Source organism: Tenebrio molitor, chromosome 8, assembly GCF_963966145.1.
Source record: "Tenebrio molitor chromosome 8, icTenMoli1.1, whole genome shotgun sequence".
In the NCBI taxonomy this organism is placed as follows: Eukaryota; Metazoa; Arthropoda; class Insecta; order Coleoptera; family Tenebrionidae; genus Tenebrio; species Tenebrio molitor.
The window spans coordinates 10,890,998-10,909,919 of NC_091053.1; the positions used below are offsets into that span (position 1 = coordinate 10,890,998).

The 18,922-nt window shown below is 32.8% G+C and overlaps 1 long non-coding RNA gene across 1 annotated transcript; it reads right to left on the minus strand.

The window, feature by feature from the left end:
* Window positions 1-6,573: 6,573 nt before the first annotated feature.
* Window positions 6,574-8,229, minus strand: LOC138137175 (uncharacterized). The gene is made up of 2 exons (XR_011161612.1): window positions 7,044-8,229; window positions 6,574-6,985 (listed from the first exon to the last, which is right to left on the minus strand). It is a non-coding gene; the product is annotated as an uncharacterized lncRNA (long non-coding RNA).
* Between the last annotated feature and the right edge of the window lie 10,693 nt (window positions 8,230-18,922).

Below are 18,922 nucleotides of genomic sequence, written 5' to 3' on the forward strand. Positions count from 1 at the left end.
AGTACAGAAAACTGCAATATTGCACATTTAAAGTCGCATTTCGTTGCAGGATTTTGTAAATGCGCACGCACGCGCCTACCAGGAAAAAATAGACTATAGAATTATATTTTACTATTTAAGTGATTTATTTATTCATGCTGCTGAAATTTAAGGTGTAATAATTGTCAATTTGCAAAAAACCTATGTTGGTCATGAAGTGGAAGTACAGACTCGACATTGATCTAATGAAAACAGAAATCAGAATTGTAATTGTTGAAAATTAAGAGCAGGCATAACAACAGATAGAATTTTAGAAGATGCAAGGAAGCAATGCAGTGAACAATTATCATGAGAAAATTTATTAAATAGGAAAGATGCGAATTATTTGTTTACCAAACATAACATTGACAAAAAAAAGACATGGATGAAATGATTGTAACAGCACTAAAAGTTCAAAAAGTTCCTTTTTGAACAAGATAAGAAATAACATATGCTGTATTATAGGTTAAAACATATTTACAAAAATTAATTAAAATTTGTGAGTAAATTTTGTCTCATCAATTGTCATAATGTTAGTGCAACTTTATTTCCAATTTTCGCTTTTTACACTCTCCAAGATTTGCCCAAGGCTTTAAATCTGCCTTATTTAAGACAATTTAAGATAACACTTGCAGTATTTTCGTGAGTTCAAAAAAAAATACGAAAATTAATTTCATAACCTCACTTTTAACAACAATTGACTTGCAAATGAAAACTTAATCAATACAACTGGAATTTTGGAGGTTTATTAGAACCAGTTAATTGGAATGGCTTCACATCAAACTTGGCCAGCATGTGAAGATTTTACATACATGAAAGTTTGGGAAACGATTAAACAAATGGAGGAAACTCGAACAGTAAAATTACCTCTGAAGAAAATAAATCGCGAGGACTTTTTCAAAAAATTTCAGTAAAACGGATTCTGAATAACAACTGGCGAATTCTAAATTACAAATGACGGACTTTGAATTACAATTTACGCTAAAGGCCGTGTAGCACCCCATAGTACTTTTTTACACGAAAAATCTTGAAAGTTGTACTTTTTTTGCATCATCTTATACAGTGCGCCGTAAAATTAACGCATAATTTAGAAAATTAATCGTATTCCTTTTTAGAAAATTTTTCACTGCCATTTGGAAACCAAAAATGTTCATTCGGATTATCTTAAAGTTTAAATCCGATACTCATTAGAAAACCACTTTTCATAATGCATCATTTAAAATTTAAATTTACAGGCTTTTTTAGTTTTTACACAGTATGCGCTAATTTTGCGGCGCAGTGTAGCATCTCCATGGAAATCTAGCAACAACACAAAGAAAAAACCAGAGTTTAATTCAATCGAACAAAGAGTAACATTAAACGATGAGAAAATTCAGCAAAACAGATCGCCACATTCAACAATGTTAAAATAAGCAAATCAAAACGCAACATTAAACAATGAGCAAATAAAAGAGCACAAAGCGCAAAGTTAAATAACGATAAAATAAAACGCTTTAAATGGCACAAATCCAATAATCGCTGGTAATGTTAAACAAAAAGAAAATGGCGGGTCGGGTGCCGTTAGAAAATGTTAGTGAAAGAAAAAAACAAAATGGACGCACGCGGTTCGGACGACGGCCCCGAATTTTCGAAATCACCAGATTGCTAAAAAAAATAAACCTCCCGGGAGAAAGATAACGCTTAAAATTAACAAATGGGCGCTTATTAAAGAAACAGCATGCAACAAAATGAAATCTACAACATACCCTTACCACGTGGTCCTGGTCCCAAAAACAAAACACAAAAAAAGGCAACGAAAGTGGGATAAATTACCCAGGTGAATTAAAACGTCGAATTCCTCACGGGGGCATAAAATATCTACTCGGGACGGTAGTGAAATTGATTCAGATTTAAGGGTGACCGATACTGGCGAAGTGTTTCAGTTTTGCCACCTTTATAACGCAGCCATTAATACACAGTAGAGTATATAGATAAGTATGGAAACCAAACTGAATTTTTACCTGAAATAATAAGCCCTGAGGCCCTGACCGTTTCCATGCCCTTACCGAAAGGTTCTCGGAGTTTTATGGTTTAATCTGGTTTATCAGACAAACAATAAATACATTTCTTATTTTGTCTAAAAATGTAAGACATAATTTTCTTCTGGAAAATTGTCGAATAATAAAATTATTAATATTATAATAGATTAAAATGGTCCAATAATATGAAGTCCCAAAATTCACGCCCATAAATAAATGTCTTTTTCGCATTAGACATATTAGACGTCGTATGCGAAAAAGACATGTTTTTGCAACGAATTACATACAAGATTTTTTCTAATTCCGTAAAGTATTAGGCAAAAACAAGAAAAAAGAAATACAGATTTTAATTTTTTTAATTCACTAATTTATTACTCCTATCATTCTATCACTCTCTATCTACTCCAATTCATTTATTACAAAAGTGATATTTATTGTTACAATTTTGTAGCGATTTTCTTGCCAAATGAGTGATTTTGATCTGCGGTATAACTGCTATATGTATATCCAGTTTATCACCTGCGAAGTCGCAGCCAGTTTATGAATTGTGTTATCAACGATTTGAGCAATGGCTTGCGTTTTTTAAAAGTACATGATGAACTGATGAGATCAATTCAATACTTTGATTGCTTTAGTAAAAGAAAAGACAGCTTTTCTTGTAATTTTATACTCCTCACTCTTTTTGGCACTAATGCGAAAAAGTGACAGTTAAACGCATTAGTGCGAAAAAGAACGTCATTGTGACATTCAAATGTATATTTTTTTATCTTTATTTTGATAGATGTTTATCTTCTGAAACACAAACATTAAAATAAAAAATCAAAAATTTGTTTTTAATTAAAAAAAATTGAATTTCCAAAAATCAAGTATCCATAACTTTACTATAGCAAATGTTCGAAATTACCTCCATTCTCTCTAAGGTACATTCGACAGCTTCCACTGACGCCTATTGTGGCGTTTAATAAAAATTCTGGTGGTATTTGTTCACATACTGCTACGATTCTTGTTACTAAATCATTTCTGTTATCGGCGGAGTCAAATAGACATTGTCTAGAATGCACTTTTATTACTGTTTAATGTGACTGCTTGATTAAAAAAAAAAAACATTATTTTTTAATTTCTTCTTTTTGTTTCTATGCATGAACATGTTGTTTACATTTTCATTTTCTAAATAAAAATCTCTATAAAACTGAGCAAAAAAAGTTAATAGTGCAATTTGACTATCATTTGTCAAAAACAGAACTCAAGAACAAATACATATTGGATCAATTCAAATTGTAGCCCATTTAAAACGATTTTGCTTGACACATCCATTATTAAAATCGTATGAAAAATAAGGAAGTTACAGCACCAAAGATTTTTCATAATACACCCGGTATATACAGGGTGTTTGAAAATTTATATTTTTTTGCAAGATCTTGGCAACCACAGATTTACAGTTTAAGAACATCAAATTTTTTATTTCATTATTGCTAAACAACGTGAAGTATCTTTTTAAAATACCTTAACTCAGTGCCGCACTAACAATTTTAACCCAATTTTTAGTCATTTTTATCTCGAAAACTAGAGGATTTTTATTAGAATTTTTTTTTGCCGATGACTTCAACTCACCATCACCAATTACCAGTTTTTTTTTGTACTAGCAATTTTCAAACAGCCTGTATATTATATAATGTTATTGACGTTGACGTAATAATGTGCGGACTAAATTAGACAACAATTTATTTAAAAAACCTAATATTTCATTCCAAAAATTAGTTTTCATAAAAAAAGCAAAAATCAATTAGCTCTGTACGGTCATAGTTCATATTAGAATTTCTGAAGAAATTCGAATAATACCGGGACAGGATATTATCTGTAAAGTCATAAAATTCTCTGGTTGAAATTTGATCGGCGGCCCAAACTAACCCTCGGATTTGTCCCGTTCCTAAACAGGTAGGTAGTTTTGAAATCGGAGAAAAGATGTGCCTCTACTGCCTCTGGTGGCAAAAGCGGTGAACTAAAACCGTTTTTATTCGCAAATTTATAAATGAATAACTTCCACAACTTCTGTTTTTTTTAATTATTATTTAATGTAGTAGGTAAAAGTAAACATATTGTATAGAATTACAAAATATTCTAACGAAATGTTCGCCTGGAAGACGGAAAATTTAACTTTTACATTAAGCTCAATATAAAAAAAAACAAATGTTTCATCCACAATTTCACAACGCAGCGGACTCAGTAAACTTATTTAGATTCATTCTACAAAATCTGGAAGCATAATATTGAAATTTAGGTAATAAAAAATCGAATTAAAGCGGCGCACTTTAGGTTTTTATCATATCATCAGACAAACTTTTTCTCTTATAAAAAAAATTTAACGCCGCGGTCTGGAGAATTAAAAAACTTTTAATTTGATGTATGATACTTGACGAATGATTGCGTATTAACTAAGTTCTTTGCAATTAATGAAATACACTCTAGTCAACGCTGGTATCGGTCACCCTTAACTTACAAATTTGAGAAACTGGATCGCTCTTCGCAAGGTGTGTTCGTTTCGAAAAACCAAACAAAAGTGACCTCTCCCCTTCAACCACGCGCGTCAGAGACCCGCTTCATCCCCGCTATATTTCCGCTCTCCGAGTTGCCAACTCCCCAGGATTACCAACCCCATCCCTTAGTTACTAGTCTAGCCGCTAGTACCTTCACATTTGGCGCGCTCTCGTGGTGGTACCGGTAATTAAAATTTAAATTTTAAACTGGGTCACTAGCACTACATCACACTTAAACAATTTTAATTTTGTTCCAGAAAGTCTCACTTTGTTGTGGGTATTTGAACTGGCCATTGCACTAACTTATTGTAGATATTATGGGCTTCTTATTTTAAATCCACATTAAAGCAGTTTTAAAAACATGTATTTTATACATACAGGTGTCCCAGAGTTACGAAAAAGCTCCATAACTTGTTTGTTATTAAAGATATCAACTTTTTCTTTTTTCTAGATGATAGCTACGCTTATACTGCATATTCGGAAAATATTGCGGTATATACAGTGCATTTTTTTTAACTGTTGCCATAGGGAATTGCATGGTAAAACTTATACCCCCTGTTAACTTTTGTTCTGATGAAAATATTCAAACCATTTTTGTAAAAAAGTTGGAAGATTTTTTAAACTATCGGATAGATTACAATTCAATATCCTAAACTGTCGAAAAAGTTGTGAAAAAAATATTTTAAAGTGCGCCGGAATAATAGTACGTCGAGCGGTCGCCAGAATAGCGTCCCTGTCGGCTCAACCAGCATCTGAGCAAATTCCATTACAGTGCGACATTTACAAAATAGTCGAAGAAAAACATTTTGAACAATTCTTTTGATAATTTCTGTTAAAAGTGATACTTCTAACACTAAAATTAATGAAAAATAGTCAACTTTTTTTAATGAAATTGAAAAAAATATATTAATATGTGTTTCTAGAGTTTACGAACCTAATTTAGAGAATTGGCAACGAACTTTTTTGTTCCACTCAGTATATACCTATTGACATATTATTTTGTCTTGGAAAAATAGGGTAAAGTAAAAGCATTCCTCGATGTCCAATAAAATTTCTGTTTAAAAACATTTCGATCGTTAAAAAGCACATCGTCATATAACTTGCCTCGCGTACAAACGTGAGCCACAAGCTCGAAGCTAAATAGCGAAGCAGGAACCTATAGTTGTACATTTTTGAACAATAAAAACTTTAACTGATACAAATAAAAACCATCGTCTAAATTTAGATATCCTTGAGAGAAAAAGAATACAAACAGCATAAATTGCCCGTGATTGAATTATAGATTATTTTGATTGATATTAAATAACAAAAGGGTGAACGTACCTATCGGAGCAAAAAACTCGAACGGCCACCAACAGCTCTGACCGCTCGAAAGTGAATTTTTGTGCAAGAACAGTCACCACCGCAGCTCAGCCTTTCGAGCGATTGCGGCAAAATTAAATCGAAAATTGGAATCCATCGGGCGAAGCGAAAAAGGCCGGATCGGGTACTCACATGAGGTGCCGCCTCTGAAGAAATCGCATCCTTAAAAAATCGTTCGCCGCAGTGCTCCGGAGCTTGGTCTTGCACTTGAAACACACACAAAGTGGCGCGAGATGATCGCCGAGGAAACCGAGACGCGTCTCGAGAGGTACCGCTTTCGCAGTACAACACGATGGAATGGACCGTCTAGTACTGGAACCTCTATTTATACCCTCTGTTCAAAGCCACCAAGAAGGAGCCCTTAGAGTCGCCCCCTCGAATTTCTTCTCCACGCCGACAGAAAAGGGCAGCTCTTATCTGCAACATCATCGAGTCTGGAGCTTCGCCGAGTGTGACAACCTTCGGCTATTAGTACCCTTTGGGACCAGTTTTACGCCGAAATCGGATCGAGGCGCCGGGCAAATGTGGCGTCATCTGTTGAGTTGTGGACGGTACAATATTCCATAGCCTACTGGATGTTTTCCATTATTACTTTATTTTTATTATTTAATAATTTAAAAAAGATAACAAAAAAAAACAGGTTAATTTTAATATTTTTTATTTTCAACATCTTATACATTTCTACAGCGTAGGAAGTGCAAAAAATTCTCTTAATTTTGAATAAGCTCTCCTAGATTGTTTGTAAAACGCCAATGCTAAGATTTTATTTTCTGTAGTGTATTTGCGCGCTTTTAGTTTAACGTCTCTTTTTTTCGATTGTACCAAACAAAAATGTATTGCATCATCCCCCAAAACTTTACCTTTTAACTTCATTTCAAATTTTGAGAATAATTTCACACGGCATTTGATTTTTTCAACAGAAAACTGGTTACTTTCTTTTGAAGTTTATATTTGGTTACCGGATATCTCGTAAGGAATTGTAAGAAGTCAATTCGGGAATTCTTTTTTCGTAATTTCCATGAATAATAATCCTTGTTGGATCATCCTCATTTTCTAAAAAGTTTGAAGGTGATTATTATAGAATTTTGATTCTAAATAGTTTTCACTTTACCCATTGGAATTTGTAAGCTAGGTATTGCCGTATTTTTCACTCTATTGTTCGTGTCGTAATCGAAAAGTCTGAAATGTGGATGCTCAAACCGTATATCCATTGTAAACTTTCATTTGATCGATTTCGAAGAGATAAACATTGCCCATTCTTCGTAACCATTCCCGAAACCGCGCAGGATATTTTAAAGGATTGTGAAAATATGTGGCGGGTGCTAGCACTTTTGAACACTACATAGCTTCATAGTATTACAGTTTTAGCCACAAACACGAATTGTCGTATTTAAATTTTTAGAAAAGACGTGATAACAGTACTTCGTGACATGAAAGTAAATGAAATGAATTGAGACAACTTTGATTTCAAAAGTTTAAATCTTCCTTCCAAATTTGCGCCATCTCTTGGCTTGTGGACGGTGCGATAAACCATTACCCACGGCCTCCTAGATTAATAAGAGACTCGTCTCTTATCCGGCCTGTCGCATTCGATAAATGTCTGTTTTTCAAAATTCCCCGTATAGTATGTCCATCTAGCGGCTTTAATGTGACCCATATATTAGTATATGCAACTAAAAATACGTATGAATAATGACATTTTATATAATAAATTGTCAATTTCAAAAACTAAGTGCAGTCGAAACTTTAAAAAATGCCACAAACAAAGAAAAAATGTTGTATTAGTTCATGACATAAAGTCAACATTTCTTATCATAATCTACCCAATGATATCACTTTAAATGCGGCATGGAAGATAGGACTGAGAGATCATACTGGTAATATCATGAGTGCCGCAGAATAAGCAAGTAGTAAAATTTTACCAAGATTCCAAAATTTAAGGACCAATGTAAATGTTTCAGTCACCTTGCAAGATAGTTCTCTGGAAAAACTAGAAAAATTGTCTCCATTTACTTATTTGCCAAGTACATACCAATTTTCAAATTGAGACGGCGGCAACGGCTTTTTTATGTGGCTACTTAATTATGAAAATAACGGAGGCAATCCATGGATGTGATTATTGCTTGTCACATTTACGAGATCCAAATTCGAAAAAGAAAATCCCTTTATTGGAATTAATGTATTACTAAGATAGAGGAAGGCTAAGTTACCCCAATGATCAATTTGTGGGTCTAGTATAGTTTGGGAATGAGAAATTGGAATTTTAGGTTCTTCACTTGCAATGGGTTTTGGGTAGATTAAACATTTAGATAATAATGAAGATGTACAGTGGCGAGCACGGAATTTCGCACACATTGGACATTTCACTGACTTAATTTTATTAAAATGAGATACCTACTGGCGGCAGTTTCGTGACAGTTTAGGTGAAACATCAGTCATGATCACATATATCATGCGTATCCCACCTCATTATTGATTATAATGACAATAAAGCTTAGACTAGATAGTTTTTTTTTAATGACGTACAAATTGGCGTGCGAAATTCCGTGCTCCCCACTGTACGACTATGAGCAGTTCATTCCAGGGAGGACAAACAATCTGCATTTTACCGATATTCGGCATCCCTTTTTAGGAACTAGCAGGTGGATAAACTTACCACTATTGTAAATCTTCATTATTATAATCTTTACAATCTACCCTAAACCCATTGCAAGTGAAGAAGCTAAAATTCAAATTTCTCGTTCGCAAACTACAATTGACAATAATTTCAATAGTAGAAATTCTACCAAGCATTCCAAAGGAAAATATAAATTTTGTTTTGAAGAATATCTTAGCCTCATATTTTTCGGGAAATCTACTAATTCATGGTCCTGTTCATTGTAAAATGTGAGTGAGACACTTATTTAAAAATTAGAACTTCCTGTCATTGTAAATTTTTGTAACTTGCACTCACAGACAAATAAAAAAAAAATAATAAAAAAGAAAATTGTTGAAATTAAATTTACCGTTCATAGAAAATGTTTTTGATTTGAGATTTTGAAAAAGTGTCAGATGTATTTGTGCGTTAAAACTGATGAAAAATGTTGAAAACACGTCTATAAAACAATAATTTCCTGCAAGGCATTCAACCAGTACAACACATAAGCCCACCTTAATAAGCCCCGTATTGTGGCGCACCCTATAAAACAAAAATAATGCTTAGAACTACGAATGCGGCAGGCCGGATAAGAGACGAGTCTCTTATGAATCTAGGAGGCCGTGCCATTACCATGGATTCTGTTGCAGAAAATTGATAGGCCTCTTTTCATTCTATTTGTCTTTATTTTCTCTATGGGGATATCTATGGCCCCTACAACTAAGTTATGGTACCGACATCTGGCTGGCCCAGAATATGGTTGGTAACGCTGAAGTCACTATATGTCATCAATAAAGCCGGCTATGATTTACATTTCATTAATTGTTCTGTCACTTCATACTGTCATTGCGTTGTAAAATCATTATTGTAAAATGTAAAACCACTCATTGTAAATAAAAATGCCCAGTTGTTTCATTACTAGTTGTAAAAATACACATGAGAAGGGATTTAGCTTATACAGAATCCCGAAAATTCCTGAGCGTCGTGGTAAGTGGTTAGAAGTGTTAGAACTAATAAGACCATATAAGAACCTTACAGAAACAAACAACAACTATTAAGGCAAGTACTTGTTATGGTAGTGTCTCTATGAATAAAAAGAATTGGTTTATTTACATACAGCATATTTGTAGGGGCCATAATAATACAGTGTGGAATAAAATGATTTACATCTAGTTACCTTTGGAATTTTTGCGCATGTAAATTTTCCTGTACCGCTCTACTCTTTTTTTGAAGTGCCGAACTATTAGTTCTGTCAATAAATGTCATCAATCGAATTGACAATTGTTACAATTTACTAAATTGAATTAACAAACGTTGGTGGCCACTTTCAACACTAGCTGTGACTTGCTTTAGTTAGCTCCTTTTTAATTTCAATCTCAACTTTGCATTCATATCATCCCTTCGCAATAAATCACATTTGGAATTTTGGAATATTTTGCGGTTAGGCTTTCTTTTTTTTTGTAGAGCGGCATTTCGTATTTTTACATGGGTAATGCAAAGGTAACTAGATGTAAATCATTTTATTCCACACTGTAGTATATTATACGCCAAGGTGAAGAAGTTCATGATTATAGTCAGAGCGCCAAGATTAGAGCCCGAGGCGTGCCGAAGGTTCTAAGGCGCGAAGACTATAAGGGACTTCTTCACCGTGGTTTATATACTATTTTTTTCACTACTGGATACGTTAAAACCCTTTCTGATAATAATTATTAATCAAATTATTTTGTCTGATGCGACGATCCGAGTTCTCATTTTTCAACGGTTGCTATGAAAATCGTCTACGTTAACCAATGAAATCAACGAAAATCTTTCGTTGCTAAGTGACGGCTGTTCATTGTTGACCTTGGTTAATAATTAAAATTATTATTAACCAAGGGAGAGAAATTCTACTTCTGGGGTCGGTTCGAGAGTCAATAATGACGCCTTCTGAGACTAGTAGTGAAAAATAGTATATTATACACCAAGGTAGAGAAGACATTTTTTTAAGCCGAGGTAGTTTATCGCGAGAGTGGATTGTAAGATAAAGATATCAAATGCAAATTTCACAAGTGAAATAAGGAAGACAATAGTTTTGGGGATTTTTTAATGAAATGATGGCATTACTACAATGTCAAAAATATGTTAGGTTAGGTCGCCCATTATTAATCAAAAATTTTTAACTGAAATGTTTTACTGGTTGCAGATATTTTTTTAATTAAAATTTACAAAAATACCACTAATAAAACCCAAACAAGTTACCAAATTTTTAATCATTTAAAAATACAATATCAAATATATATTTTAAACTATCAGACACAAAAATAGGTATACCTATGTCCATAGGTTCCAGTTACAAATGAGGGAAAACTTCAGGTTTCAATCGCTGAAAATCTTCAGCCCAAAAGAAATCATCTTTACTAAAATGTTTCTGCAAATTAAAATAAACCACTATCCCACCTCCACCCGGCGGCACGGCAATTTTGCCGGAGTACATACACTATTACGGATATTACTATCAAGTAATAGTGCAGTGCTTATCAACATAATTACCGGCGTCTTGCCTCCGTATTTTGACTTTGTTGTGTATTATGTTCTGTGTCAATGTTAAGGAACTTCCTCACGATGTGACATGAGTATAATAATATACCTTTTTGAATTTCAACTACCAATGTGTTATCTAAATCCAGAATTTTTAAATTTTTAAAAAGAGATTGCGGTACTATTCCCGTTGCTGAAATTACAAGTGGTAAAATCGAAATTTTTTCTAAACCAAAGATTTCTCATAGCAACGGACAGCTCTAAATATTTATTAATTTTTGTGTTATATGTCTGTATTATATTATGTGAATTTGGAACAGCTATATCTAAAAGATATGCTTGCTTTTGTTGTTTATTTAAAATTATAATGTCTGGTCTGTTATGCTTAATATGAATGTCAGTTAAAATTGTTCTATCAAAATATAACTTGTAACTGTCATTTTCCAAACAACTTTCTGGTGTATAACTATAATGTGGTTGTGTATTCTTTAATAAATTGAATTTAACAGCTAAATTCATGTGTATAATTTTAGCGAATATATCGTGTCGTTTTTTATATTCGCTTTGAGCCAAAACGGTGCAAGAAGAAATAATGTGTTCAATTGTTTCCCCTTCAGTTCCGCAAATCCTACATTTATCAATTATCGATTGTAAACCGCATATGTGTTTTTTATAATTTCTTGTATTTATAACACGATCTTGTATTGCAAATATAAAACCCTCCGTCTCAGGGTGAATATTTGATTTCTTAAGCCATGCATGAGATGCCTGAATATTAACTTCTGGTTGTTCCAGTTCTTTAAAGTATCTCCCATGTAAAGACTTCTGTTTTATATTTGCTATTGTGTCAGGTATATTTGGCTTAACAATGTCTGAAATTATATTATCACTTAAATTTAAAGGTGTGTAGCCTTTATCGGCTGAAACCAAAGCATTGAAAAAGGTGTTATCACGAGCTCTATTGAGGAAATAATTTTTTAGTGAAGCAATTTGATTTTTTAGCATTATTTCTAGATTTGAAAAACCCCTACCACCGTTTTCGCGTGGTAAATTAAATCTTTCAATAGCAGATTTAGGATGGTGTTTACTAAATTTTGTAAAAAGAACTCTAGTTTTAATGTTTATGTTCTGTAAATTAGTTTTGGACCATTTTATAACACCGAAAGAATAGGTCAGTAATGGAACAGCATATGTATTAACTGCTTTAATTAAATTATTACCGTTTAATTTTGATTTTAAAATAGATTTAATTCTTAAATAAAATTGCTTTTCTAAATTTTCTTTTATAATTGAGTGTTGAATATGATTTGATTGATTAATACCTAAATATTTATAAAATTCTCCTTTATTTAAATTTTTAATGATTTCTCCTTCTTGAGTTATATATTCTAAATGTTCGTAATGACCGCGACATATTGATTGCATTTTACACTTATCAATACCAAAACTCATCCCAATATCATTTGAGAAATTTTCAGTTATTGTTAGTAAAGATAAAATGTGATTCTTTTTTGATGCATAAAGTTTTATGTCATCCATATAGAGAAGGTGATTTAATTTGGATAGTGTGGTATTATTAAGTCTAATATTGAAACCATATCCAGTGCTATTTAATAGATTTGTCAAAGGATTGATGGCTAGACAAAACCATAAAGGACTTAAAGAATCTCCTTGATAAATCCCCCGTTTAATTTGAATAGGCTCGGATTTTAATTTAGTATTGTTTATTGATAAATTTAAAGTAGTTCTCCAAAATGTCATAACATGAGATAAAAAGTTAATCAAATCCAAATTAATTTTATAAATTTTAAGAATTTTAATTAACCATGAATGTGGTACTGAATCATAGGCTTTTTTGTAGTCTATGAATGCGGTATAAATATTTCTATTATTTTTTCTAGCTTGTTCCATTATTACCGTATCTATTATGAGTTGTTCTTTACAACCAAAACACTCTTTAACACAACCTTTTTGTTCTTCATTAAGTATATTTAATTTTTGACAATGGTCGTAAATTATTACTTTAATGCAAGATGTCATAATTTTATAAATTGTAGGCAGACATGTGATTGGCCTATATTTTGATAGATTTTTAGTATCGGAATCTTTCGGTTTCAGATATGTTATACCATGGGCCAAAAACTCTGGAAATGTGTTAGGTTCCCTAATAAATCCGTTAAAGTGATCAAGTAAGCATTTATGAATACAAGTAAATTTTTTTAACCAAAAGTTATGAATTTGGTCACCTCCAGGGGATTTCCAATTATGTGAACTATTAATATTTTTAACTAAAATTTCAAGGCTAATTTGAATATGATGTCGATTATTACTATCTGGTATATCATTTTCTAAATGAGGAATCCATTCTGCCTGATTATTAAATTGAACTTCATTTGACCATATGTTTGACCAGAATTCTTTAATTTCGTTTATATTTGGTGTACCATTATTAGTTTGAGTTTTATTATCTGCTAAATTTTTGTAAAACAACTTCTCATTATTTCTAAATAGTTTGTTTTCAAATTTCCGTTGTTTATTATTTTTATATCTTTTGAGTCGTTTAGAATAAATACGTAACTTTTGCAATAAAGTGTCTTTGATTTCTATTAATGTTTTATTATATTCATTATATTTTAAACAATGTATTCGGTTGTTATTTAAAATGGATTGAATACAATTATTTAGATGATTAGAATTTATACCCTTTAAATATTGAGTTATTCTACCTAAATCTCGTCTGATATTATTAATACGTTTATTTAGTCTTTGTTCCCATTTTGGTAATTCTTTCGTTTTTATATTATTTGTCTGGCCAATTTCTTTTGATCCATTTAATCTGATAATTGTTAAAGCTCCACTATATATAATACTGTGTAATTTTTTAAAACTTGTGGTGTTATTTACAAATTTAGGTAAAATGAATTGATTTAAAATTTCAATCATTGCAAAGAATTTTTTGGAGCTTTGTTGTTTAGGTAATAGTGGTCTATTAAATGGTTCTATATGTTCAAATTCGTTCAGAGTTCTATTAAATTCATCTTCAATTTGTTCTTTAAAATTTTGATGGTAGTAAAAATTTTTATTAATAACATGTATATCATTATAACTCAAGTCTAAATTATGTATGTCTGTTTGTATGGTGTTTGGTGAATCGATAATTGGACAGAAAGAGTCATTATGATTAGATAAACTTTGTAAACTTTGCGGTTCAACAGAATTTTGGAGTAAATTATTAGAAACTTCATTATTGTCAGAATAATTAATTGACAATTCTAACTTTACATCATTTTTGATCTTTTCTAAAATTGCCGAAGGGATATAGTTTTTCTTCATAATGGCTCTCCTCTGGTCAGCTAAATTTTGAATAGTAACAGGAAACTGGGGGTACTTACTTTGGAACGCTTTAAATAAATCAAGCCTGTAAGTACTCACAACATCCTGTAGTTTCGTGATCCGAAAATATTCCCGTATAATGAAAATATTCATTTCCATAGTCCATTTTTTGCGTTTTTTAACTTCTGTAGCACCATTGGATTGCAGTGAAGCACTTGCAACAACATTTGGCGCGTTTTTATTAGAGAGCGAATTTATTGACATTTAGACAGTTAATATTATAATATTATTATAATATTATTTTTACATATAACACAAAAATTAATAAATATTTAGAGCTGTCCGTTGCTATGAGAAATCTTTGGTGTTTAGAAAAAATTTCGATTTTACCACTTGTAATTTTAGCAACGGGAATAGTACCGCAATCTCTTTTTAAAAATTTAAAAATTCTGGATTTAGATAACACATTGGTAGTTGAAATTCAAAAAGGTATATTATTATACTCATGTCACATCGTGAGGAAGTTCCTTAACATTGACACAGAACATAATACACAACAAAGTCAAAATGCGGAGGCAAGACGCCGGTAATTATGTTGATAAGCACTGCACTATTACTTGATAATAATATCCGTAATAGTGTATGTACTCCGGCAAAATTGCCGTGCCGCCGGGTGGAGGTGGGATAGTGTACCTACTATAGCCACATACCTATATCACCTAACATAAGAAAAACTAAATCTTTACTTTATTATGTAGATACTTACACAGCAGATTTGTAGTTCCCGGTTAGAGCACGAACTCACAGACAGTCTCAAATTTTATCGCCACTGTTCCCTCCGTACTCTGTTTTTGACTCCTAATATTAAATTGCTTGTTACTGTATATATATATATGTAACGGGTGTAATAATAATAATAATAATAATAATAATAATAATAATAATTTTATTCATGCTTTCCGTACATACATAATGTAATAGCATCGTCATAAATTAAATAGGTCTAAAACACTAATACCTACATATGACAATATTGGCACAGTGCAATACATATATGCGTAAATGACATCACAAACATTTATTATCACTAACACGTATTTACAATAAAGTCACTGCTATGGAGGTACTCATCAACACTGTAATATGGGTATTCAACGAGAATGGCTTTTAGCTTATTTTTAAATATATTCCGGTTATTTATTAATTTTATTTCATTTGGTAATTTATTATATATTTTGATCGATGAATAATAAAGATTTCTCTCAAACAGAGTAGATGAGTGTTTCGGTATGCATAGTTCATTTTGATTCCGCGTGTGTGGGCCAGAACTATTACCTCCATTTGTTAAAAATTTCTCTTTGTTATCGTAAGTGAAGAGGCACACTCCGAGGATATACATAGAAACGACTGTCATCAGATGTAACTCTTTGAAGAGAGGCCGGCAATGCGCGTCATAAGGTGCATTCTTTATCAGACGAATAATCTTTTTTTGTAAGATTAACACACTGGTCACATCTCTACCGCGACCCCATAGTATAATCCCATATTCTAAATGTGTTTTAATGCATGCGTGATAAAATTGTATTAATAGTTTTAATCCCACACTCTTTCTTAAATTCAATAGTGCGAAATGTGCTGAGTTAAGTTTTTTTATTATAAATTGCACGTGTTTATCCCATATTAATTTATCGTCCACTTGTATTCCTAAAAACTTAATGACATTCTTCACGGGTATTGACTTTTTTGCACATTTAACTAGTAGGGAGCATTCATCAAATTTTGAATGATTATTAAAAAATTGCAGTACTGTCGATTTCGATGCATTCAGTTTCAGACCATTCCTGTCACACCAATTCGACATGGCGTCTGCTGCCGTATGACACGTTGAGTGTAATCTTTGTTTGTTGTTTTTTATTAAGATGGTTGTGTCATCTGCATATTGGCATAGTCTGAAATTTTGTTCGTTTGAGATAACTGATGTTATATTTGAATGTAAATCATTACTAAATATTAAGAACAATAGTGGCGATAAAATTCCCCCTTGCGGTACTCCGTTTTGTAGAGTCAGAGTTTGGGATTGTACGCTTCCACTTTCCGTCTCCAAGTCTACATATTGTCTCCTGTCCGACAAAAACGACTCAAACCATTTTAATGCTAGTCCTGATATACCATGTATGTCAAGCTTTCTTAAAAGTAATGCCTTATTTACAGTGTCGAACGCCTTAGACAAGTCAAAGAAGATCCCCACCGGTTTGATTCCCTTATCCAATGCTTCCGCGATGAAGCTCATTGACTCGACCAGAGCGCTCGTGGTATTTTTATCTTTCACAAAACCATGGTGACTATCTGATAGTAAATTATGTTTATTTATAAACTGGATCAGTCTCTCATACATAGCTCTGTCAAGTACCTTCGCAAATACAGATAAAAGTGAAATTGGTCGGTAGTTATTTAAGTCTGACTGGTCTCCGTTTTTATAAATAGGTACGACCCTTGCAACCTTTAACTGAGATGGATAAATCCCTTCTTCAAAGGAACAGTTTATTATGTGGGCTAGTGGTTTGGCTATTAAATGTGCGCTATTATAAATTATGAAACATGGTATTCCATCAGTACCGTGTGATTTTTTAGTTGCGACTGATAATATTAGATTCACTACTTCTTGGTTATCTACCGGATTCAGAAATATTGTCTTTAAGGTTTTTCTAGTCATGTTATTTGAGTTTATATTTATTCCTGCCCTCTCTGATGTGTATGTGACTTTAGTGAAGGTTTCATTTAACATATTTGCTATTTTTTGTGTGTCCTCAATGACCCTGCCATTGGTGGTTATTGCTGTTAAATTAGTTTTTCTTTGTCTACCCGAGCTAATGTTATTGTTTATAATATCCCAAGATGTTTTAACGAAGTTATTGGTATGTGCCAACCGATTTTCGGTGTATTCATGCTTTGCTTTTTTTAAAGTATGTCGATAAGCTTTGGCCAAATCGTTGTAATATAATCTAACATTATCGTCCCCGGTGTTTTTATATAACCAGTGTATATTTTTTAACTCCGCTGACATATTAATAATTTCAGGGGTAACCCAGTTTTTCGTGTTGTTCTTTTTGTATGGTTTAAGTGGAAAGGCTGTCTGTAGAAATGACGTAATTGTTTCTATAAACTTTGAGTACTTCTGTTCAATTCCGTTCGAGTTGTATACTGATACCCAGTCGTGGTTTTCAAGAAGAGAACAAAACTTAAGTTGTTCCTCGTGTGTGAATGATCTCCTGAGTTTTTGTTTATTAGATTGCTTTTTATTCTCATAGTTATTATGAGGTATGTTTAATAAAATTGCATCATGATCGGAAAATTCTACAAAGAAGCTAACCGCTTCGCTTTCTTGCATTTCAAAATTTATAAAGATATTATCTATTAAGCTTTGAGAACTCCTTGTTGGTTTGTAAATTGTTTGTTGAAACCCATATCTATGTAATACATTTTTGAACTTGACAGTATCGCTTTTATCGGACAGGAGATCAATGTTAAAATCCCCACTAATTATAATTTGTTCAAATTTTTTGCATGCTTGGTTTATAAGTATTTCAAATCTTTCGAGAAACTGTTTAACGTCAGAACCTGGGGGTCTATAAAGAGATATCACCAGTATGTTTCGGCCCTTGTATTTTACTTGTCCTCCGGCACACTCGAAGCGCCCCTCCTCACACGACACCACCAATTGAGCTGGCTTGCAGATAAGAGCTCTGTCCACAAACAATGCAACTCCTCCATGCGGTGTAGGTCTACAAAAAGAACTGCATAAATGATAGTTACTGAGTGCAAAACTATTAAGTTCAAAATCCTTCATCCAATGTTCACATATCGAGACGATGTTCGGCTTATGTGTACTAAGCAAGGCTTCCAAATTGAGCCTCTTGTTTCTGGCACTCCGAGTGTTGAGCTGAAGAATTTTCAGCATTGTCCTATGTTCTCCATGTTGAGGATTTCGTTGATTTTCAAGGCTATTGTTCGGTATTATTCTATTATGGGTTCCGGCTTCTTTTTTTGAAAAAAACGTCGAATACAGGATCCATTGGGCCATATTGCCGGGTCCATGGCTTTATCAATTTGTTCCTTTGACACAACAATCTTGAATGATGAGTAATAAGCCGAGTTTCTCGATGCTAGTTTTTCACACGTTACCCCAGGTAAAGATGTTTTCATATAAGTGAGTACTTGCTCTGGAGTAACATCTGGATGCAGTCTATATAGATGTATGGCCGCTGTTTTTGGAATAGTAGCTATAGCAGTAGCAGTATTCGAGTCTATGTGTAAGTTTTTATTTGTTCCAACAAATACATCTTTATTTCTCCTCTTATAGTTTACGGGTGGAGACCATGTTGCGCTTGCAATGTCTTCATTATCCTTTTGTTCAATAGTTGTTGGTGTTTCCGTTGACTTACATTCTGTAGCGGTTGTTTTTAGGCCATTATTTGTCGGTTTACTGGTAGTTGGTGTTCCCCTTG